Raw genomic sequence first — 8,803 nt, forward strand, 5'->3', positions numbered from 1 at the left:
GTTACTTGGCTTTGCTGCCTTTACCATATCCTGGTGACCTGAAGCAGGAGGTCAGTGGCTCGAAGATAGCCCCAGTGGGATTGGCCGTCTCTCGTGGAGAAAACTGATCCTTCACTTCCTGCAGACCACCTCTCTTCGTGAACCTCTCCCACCGCAGACGCTGTGACCCGGAGCTTCTCCTCTGCTCCTCACAACCGCTCCTCTTCCTGGCCTCACTCTTCCTCGGAGAGTGAGTGACACCGTGACTGGGCCCTCGGACGCCTTCTCCTCCTCCCCAAAGAGCCCCACGCTCAGCTGGAACTTGCGCTTCTAAGCTGAAGACCTCCTAAGGGATCTCAGACCAGACTGACTTGATCTAGTGACCGAGGTAGATCATATCCACTCTCTCTCTGAACAGCACCCCCTGTGGGTGGAATATACTCCATGCCCCATCGTCAGGCTTGGCCTGATTTCTTGCTTTGGCTGTGAAATGTGGGCAGAGTGACAGTGTGCTAATTTCCAGGGGAAGATTTAACAGGTGCCGCATGGCCATTTGTCTCATACTCTTCCCCTCTGCCACCGAAGGGCATGCTCAAATAGAGGCTTGTCTTTCAGCCTGGGATTCAGAAAAAGACAACCAAATACCTACTCTCTCTGTTTTCTACAGAACCTCCGAAGCTGATGGTATCATAAAAAGCACATCATTGAAAGGTGACTATTTGCAAATGGGATCAGATCTCTAAGAATGACTGGATAGGAAGCTTCTGCCCAGTAATTATTCAAGGTGAAATGGAGAATTGATACATTCTGAAAGAGTACCTAAAATAATGCCAAGATCCAATACTCAGAGACCTATTACAAGTGACTTCTGAGAGAACCAAGCTTTAAGAGAGCTCTGCCTGCCCCACCTACAAAGGTTGGATTATGGAGTGTGTGGGCTTTTGGTTTGAAAGACAAGGTGTTGAGATAGTCTATTCTTAACAGAGCAACCGGAGCCGGAACTTTCAATTTGTCAGCCCGTGTCACACTTGCACTCCATACCCACCCGTGGCTTTCCATGACCCGTGAGAGCCATGACCCCCAAGAGCCTGCATGACATGATTCCCACCACCCCATCTCCCACACTGCCCTTCTTTCTCACTTTACTCCAAGCGCTGGCCTCCTTACCATCTCTCAAAGACACCAAGAAAGCTTCTGCCTCCAAGGCCTTGCACCTGCTGTTCTCACCACCCAAAACACTCACTCCCTACATGTCCCCGTGACACTCCCTCTCTCCCTTTAGGCTTCTATCCTGGGCTCACCTTATCACCCACGTGGAGACTGTACTTCCTTGCCCTTTATCGCTTTTGTTAAAATCAAACACAGATGGAGACTAGACTTGAGAATTTCCTACAAGCAAAGCTTAAACTAAGCAAAGCTTAGTTTAACTTAGTTTTGCAAGACAAGTGAGGTTACTAATTCCTACTTAAGTTTTGCATTGGTTTTACTTCTGTTTTTTATGAACTTTTGAAGCTTTGGATAATGAATTTGAGCACAAGTCACGTCACTCCTGGTTTGAAGCACTTCAGAGTCAATGTATAATATTGATGTTTGCTTTCTTCTGCAGTGAGAGGGCAGACCACATGTTCCAGATGATTTGACCACAGGTTGGTGCAGCTTACATTAGCCTGAATTGCTGAGTCACTACCTAGAGCAAAATTTCCCTGGAGACTTGTCTGGACCCTCAGTGGTCTCTGTATATTTGTTACAGCAGCATAACCTAAGCTATCCTGATTGATACCCATTCCCACATGCCATCAATCCCTCTCCCCTTACACTACTTTATTTTCTCCATAGTATTTATTATCACTTGACATGTATATTTACATGTTTGTTTGTGGAGGTCATTAATGTTGCTTACCAAATATTTCCATCTCTCCGCCCTCTGGACATGTAGGATGGGGCTGTGTTCCAGAGTTCCCCTTGTGCACAATAACTGGCCCCTTTGGACTCATCCTGGGTCTCAATGTGGCAGACAGACCCTAGGCTGGTCCCCACAATCCTTAAATCTTGGTGTCCATGCCCTTGTATAATATTCTCCTCTTGAGTATGGGCAAGAGCTGTGACTTACTTCTCACCAATAGAATGTGGTGAACGTGATGGGGTGTCGGTCCTATAATCATGTCGCGTTGTATAAGACCCCCGTCTTGCTAGCAGACTTTGTCTATGCCGCCGGCTTTGAAGAATCAGCTGTCATAAAGTAAATGGTTGTATTGGAGACACTCACGTGGCCCCTAGGAGCCAACAGTGACCCTGAGCTAGAAACAAATCCTCAACCCATGGCTTCAGGAAATGAATTCAGCCAAAACCCTGAGAAATATTGGAAGTGACTCTTTTCCTGGTTTAGGCTGTGGTGAGAGCCCCAGTCAGTATCTGAATTTCAGCTTGATGAGACCCTGAGCAGAGGACCCAGTGATGCCGCCATGTTGGCCTCCCTACCCACCTGACAAGAATTAAGCTCCATGAGGGCAGAGATTTGTTTTGTTCACTTCTAATTCCCCAGCATTGCTTGGCATATAGTGGACACTCAATAAATATTTATTGGATGAACGAATAAATGGAAAAGAACTTTGTTTTGTTTAACTTAAGAGATACTTGCCTATAATAAATTATTCATTAAATATAACATGTTAAATATAATATGTTTTGAAAAGTCTAAAGCAACTAAAACTCTGTCATAAGTTTACTACTGAGTTCCAATTCTCATTATGCACAAGGATGATATGATTTGATCCATGGTAGGAACTAAATTTATGCTAAAACAAAAAATAGGATAATATAAAATGAGTGTTTCTTAATCCAGATAAATAAAACAAAACTTTCATTGGTCTTAACCGTGTCATGAGAAATTGGCTGTTAGCATTTTTGCCAAACTTGGAGAGTATGTCTGGAATAGTCTGGTTTACAACGAACAGGAAGTCACATAGTGGAATCTGGTTGTCAAATAAGAGCCTCAAAATGAAAGCCATGCGACAGGCCTCGATTTACAGTAAAGCCATTTCTCATGTAGGGAACTTCATAAACATACTATAAGGATTTATTACATAGTGATGGTTATAATTGTCCTGAGAAATGCAGGAAATTGGGACAGCCAGACTCGAACATGTGGATATTTTGTGACAATGTTATATTGCAAAGTGGCTTCCCTTTGTCAACTGTCACACTTGTGGATTCCTTTCCTACTACTTGTGATAGGCACAATAATCGTCTCCCAAAGACATCCACATTTTAATCCCCAGACCCTGTGAATATGTTATGTTACATGGCAAGGAGGAATTAAGGCTACAGATGGAATTAAGGAGGCTAATCAGCTGGTTTTGAAATGGGGAGATTATTCTAGATTCTCTGGTCGGGCCCAATGTAATCATAAGTGTGTTAATAAGTGAAAGAAGGAGACCAGAGTGTCAGAGTCAAGGTCATTCCTTGACTGGTTAGCTTGCAATTGGGGTAAAACCTCAGATACGATCACTTCTGGACAGTGCTGTATTAGTTTCCTATTGCTGCTTTAACAAATTACTGCAAATTTAGTGTCTTTAAGACAAGAAAAAATTTTTAATCTTATAGTTTTGGAGGTCGGACACTGGGCTAAAATCCTTTCTGGAGAAAAGTCCATTTCCTTGCCTTTTCCACCTTCCAAAGGCAAGCTAACCAGTTGGCTTGTCACGGTCCCATGGATGCTGGCAGAACACAGGAGACCAGTGACAAAGGATTATTTCTTTTTTTTTTTTTTTTTTAAATTAATTAATTAATTTAGTTATTTATTTTTATTTTTGGCTGTGTTGGGTCTTCGTTTCTGTGCGACGGCTTTCTCTAGTTGCGGCGAGCGGGGGCCACTCTTCATCGCAGTGCGGGGGCCTCTCACTGTCGCGGCCTCTCTTGTTGCAGAGCACAGGCTCCAGACGCGCAGGTTCAGTAGTTGTGGCTCACGGGCCTAGTTGCTCCATGGCATGTGGGATCTTCCCAGACCAGGGCTCGAACCCGTGTCCCCTGCATTGGCAGTCAGATTCTCAACCACTGTGCCACCAGGGAAGCCCCAAAGGATTATTTCTTACAGCAATGGCAGCAGCTAGAGTATCAGCATTTTGCATGGTTCACTGAGCCCAGATTCCCATGGGGCAGGGTGAGGAGGGCCCCGTGACACCTGCACACACAGTGGGGTGTATAACAGCAGAGGATCCCTGAGCTTGGGGAACTCAAATCTTTCCAATTGGGCAGTAAGCACGCCGGCTCTTTGCTCCCAAGGCAGGTACTACTGTATCTTCCAAAGCTGAAAAGTAGTAGTAAGAGTAATAAGCATGAGAACAGTGGTTTTAACTTACAAACTACTTTTCACATCCACCATCTAATTTAATCTTAACAACCCTGTAAAAAGGTAACACTCCCAAGAAATTGAGGCCCAGAAACACTGACTGACACGCAGAAGACCACCGACCCAGTAAGGGTGGGCCACCATTTCCTGTCGCCATTTTCCATTCTACTACTCTTGGCAAATCCACCTATTTGTGTAGCTCTTCACCCTTGGAAGGTATGAAGCTCAGAGTAAATAGTTTTTCAAGCTCTCACCCTGGTGACATGCACATGGTAGAGACTGAAAGGCAGTTGATAGAAAGAACATGGGTTGTGGAATTAGGTGACTGGACTTCAGATCCTGGCTGTGCTTCTTACTAGCTTCTCTGACCTCTACTAGCCTCAGTTTGCCCATCTGCAAAACGGGGTTCATAAATCTTTCACAGGGATGCTGAGAGACTTTCGCCTCATGTGTAGTGTTCATGTTGTCCCTCTTGGAATTACTTGCACAACTTATGTCTTCCCTTTAAGACTGTGAGTTTTTGTTCTCAATCGAAGTATGACTTACAATATTACATTAGTTTCAGGTGTAAGACACAGTGATTTGATATTTTTATAGATTATACTCCATGTAAAGTTCTTATAAAATATTGGCTATATTCCCTGTGCTGTACAGTACATCCTTGTATCTTATCTATTTTATTCCTACGAGTGTGTACCCCTTAATCTCCCTCACTCATTTTGCCTCTCACCCACACCTCTCCCCTCTGGCAACCACCAGTCTGGTGTCTGTATCTGTAAGTCTGTTTCTGTTTTGTTAGATTTGTTCCTTTTTAAAACTGTGAGCTTCTCAAGGGCAGGGGCCATGACTCTGTGCCGTTCACCCCAGCAACTAATTCCACGCCTGACAGAAGGACACGCTGAGTAAACGTTGTCAACAGAAAGCCAATGTCTGGCCCCTCGTAGGTGCCTGACAGTCCTGCTCTCTTGCCACCCTCCCTTTGCAGGCCGCCCCTGTCTGGGTTGGCTTCCTGCACGATGGCTTGTGCTGGGCATGGCGTGGTTCCAACGGGAAGTTCAGGTCCTCCAGAGCAGTCACTTTCATTTCCTAAAACTGAAATTTCTGGAAACATGTGATGCCAAGAGTGGAATGTGACTGCAGTCACTCCCTGGACAGCCTGCGGCAAGACAGGGTTGTCCTGCCCGCTTCCTGGCAGAGCTGGGGTTGGTCCAGTTGTGCAAGTTTCTGAGATTTCAAGCAGAACAAGTCTTCCTGTGTGTTCTTCGCGATGCAGGGAATCTTCCTCAGCAGAGCTGGCCCGCGATCTTGGAAAGGAGAGCAGCGTCCTTCCCCTCCCAGAGCAGTCCCAGGTCTCTCCTCCGAAAGGAACAATACGCTACTGTTGGGCCTGTGGGTGTGGCCTGGAGCCATCCCTTGACAAAGAGACAAAACGTGTTCTCAGATGAGGTTTTCCTGGAGTGGGTTTCTCCCCTCCTCCTTCCTCTGTCCCCTCCCCTTTCCTGGACTCTATTCTCTGCTCCTGAGGGGGTCCCCCCCTCTTCCCTAATACTTTGCCTTCATTGTCCCACTTGAACCTGCCTGAGGCCACACCCTCTGCTCCCAAATTGCACCTCCACCTGTGTCATCAAACCCTCATTTTCTGAGAGAAACTGAGCTTGTCTAGTTGGTAAGAGGGAAACAATATTCATCTTAAAGTCGGAAGCCCCATAATATTTACATTCCTTAGTGTATTTACCTTTTGTCAAAGGGACTTATTCGTCCAAGTGAACGCTTTCTATGGCATCATTTTCATACAGAGTTTCTGGCCAGTTAGTCCATTCCAGGTCCCTCAAGGAATAATTCTTTCTTGATAATGCCTGCTTCTTTGAGAGTGACACAGGGGGAGGGTCGGTGACTTTATATTTGGTTGACATTGGATAAGGTCTTTCCTCACCTGTTGGGTCTTCTGCCCCCATTGGACCAGAAAGATAGGTTTAGGATCTGATTATTTGAGTGGCAACAGTTATCTGGTAATTTTCCTGGCAGGGCAGTCAGCTTAAGATTAGAAACAAATGCTTTTTTAGGAAAGAGTGGGGAAAAAAAATCTACCCAGATATCCACACCCATTCATATAGTTTAATTTTCTCTTGGAATTTTTATTATCTGCCAACACAGCTTTGAGTTCTGCAATTTCACGGGTCTAAGAGTGCCTCAGTCAACAGAGCTACAATCCGCTTTCTCTTCTCATTCACCCCATCACTGTGTACTTTTGTCACCTATTATTATTATTCATATGCTACATGTTTGTGCACAGATATGGACAGGCAGCTTCATTTCTCCAGTTGATTTTCCACAAAATAAATACTATTATTCTTTTAGCTCTACTGACAAACAACTCATAGCACTCCCAAAGGCCAGGCACTGCTTGTACTTTGCAGAAGGCACTTTGCCTAATCGTCATAACAACCCTATTAAGTTCATTTTACAGAGATGATAACTGGGGAGGATCATGCAGTTAGCAAGAGGGCCCACAACCTCTATCTGTAACCACAGCACACACTGCCTCCCTACTGTACTTTCATGGCAGACCTGTTTTAAAAACACTTTGAAATATTATTTCTCACAACAAGCAAGAGTCATAGTATCCTAACTTTCTAAAAGTCAATCTGGACTGTTGGACAGATGGACAGTTGAGGGAGGACCAGACCCCACTGTAGCCATGGCAGGTTCATGGTTGTCGAGGTGATATTCCTGCTGTCCCCCCAGATTCTGGGGGGTTGGGGGCAGTGGCCCCTTGAATCAGGAAATAGAAAGGTGGCTGTGGGCAGAGCAAGTGACTGTGTGAGATTCCTTCCCCCAGGACAAATGTTCTCATTATTTTTCTCCTGATCCATCAACAATTGGATTAGACTGGCTGACCTACAGCAAACTAGAGCAGGAACTAAGTTCCCACAGTTTAAATGCCTCTTAAAAAATAATAGCTAACACTGAGCATGTACCAGCTTCTGGGCATTATACCCTGGCTAAGAGTTATCATTCCCCTTTAACAGATGTAAAAACTGAGTCTTGTGATCTGCTCAGTCATAACGCTAGCATGTGGAAGAGGTAAGGTTTGAACCCGAGTCTCTCTGATGACAAAGCTCTGGCGCTTTTGCTCCATTGTCCCCATAACGCTGTGGATGAGGGGTGGGACTCTGTTATGCTGAGCCCTGGAAACCAGTCGGGTTCGGCTTTGGATCTGTGCTCTGTGGTGCATGGGCCATGTTTGGCGGCTGAACTGATTCAGTCCAGAAGCTGATTTATGGCAGCGATTCATGTGAGTCCTTTAGAGCCGGAATAGCATATTTTTATGAACCTATATTTTAGTATGTATGCAGGAAATGAGGGAAAAGCTGTTATGAGCCAGGAAGGATAACGATCATGATCATGATAATACCAGCCAACAGTTATTGATCTCTTTGTATGCCAAGTTTCTGTTAAGCACATTATATGCATAAACTCACTTAAACAGTTGGGAAAGTCAACTGGTATTGAGAAGGTCCCATACAATCATCATTTAACTTCCTTCTCAAAATAGTAAATGCTATCGTTTCAGACAAGGTTTATTTTGCTTAAGTGTCTCATATGAGGCAATCACACTTGAATTGTGCAATGCATTTGGGCAACATTTGTATGAAGAAATCTTGCAACAAAATAGGGGCACGTACATACACGCTATAAAAAAATCTAGCCTTTTCTATTATTTGAGGGTTCAGTCACATTCTCATTGAATAGTATTATTCTCATTGAGTAAAAGCATAGGCATTTGTCTATGGAGATCTAGTGAAACGCATGGTGCATGGGCTTTGAAATCAGACAGAGTGATGTTCCAATCCTACCTATGTCACTTGACAAGTCCTGAACCCTTCTGAGCCTCTTTAAATTTAAAATGCAGATAATACCTGCCTCATAGACTTGTTAAGGCATTAAACAAACATACATAAAACTTCAAGTGGAGATACTAACACAAGATCAGTCTTAGTATAAGCATCTACCTCCCACTCCCCCATCCCGCTTTGGAGTCTACCTGCCAAACTTGACAGTGTTCCCTGACTTCTCCTCCATTCTTCAAGCTCTATTCTGTGCCCCATTTTATGGTTCTTTATTTCCTGATTATCTTGATTTATTCATTTATTTATTCAAAAGTTTTTATTGAACACATACTATATACAAGTCACTGGGTAAGCACTGAGAATACAATAGTGAGATAAACAATTCTTTTTATGGCCTCATGAGAGAGACAGGCACTAATCACACATGTGGGAGGATATAGTTACAAACTAAGCTAAATGTTATGAAGGAAAGGAACACATATCTAGGCTGAAGAGTAAGGGAAGTGAAGGTGAGTGGAGACCTGAAGGAGAAGTGAGAGTCTCTATGGCAGGTGGTGATGGTGCAGGTGGAGGTGGTGGTGATGGTGTTGGTGATACTGTAATGATGAAGGTGATGGTGCAGGTG

Source organism: Balaenoptera ricei, chromosome 5, assembly GCF_028023285.1.
Source record: "Balaenoptera ricei isolate mBalRic1 chromosome 5, mBalRic1.hap2, whole genome shotgun sequence".
Classification (NCBI taxonomy): Eukaryota; Metazoa; Chordata; class Mammalia; order Artiodactyla; family Balaenopteridae; genus Balaenoptera; species Balaenoptera ricei.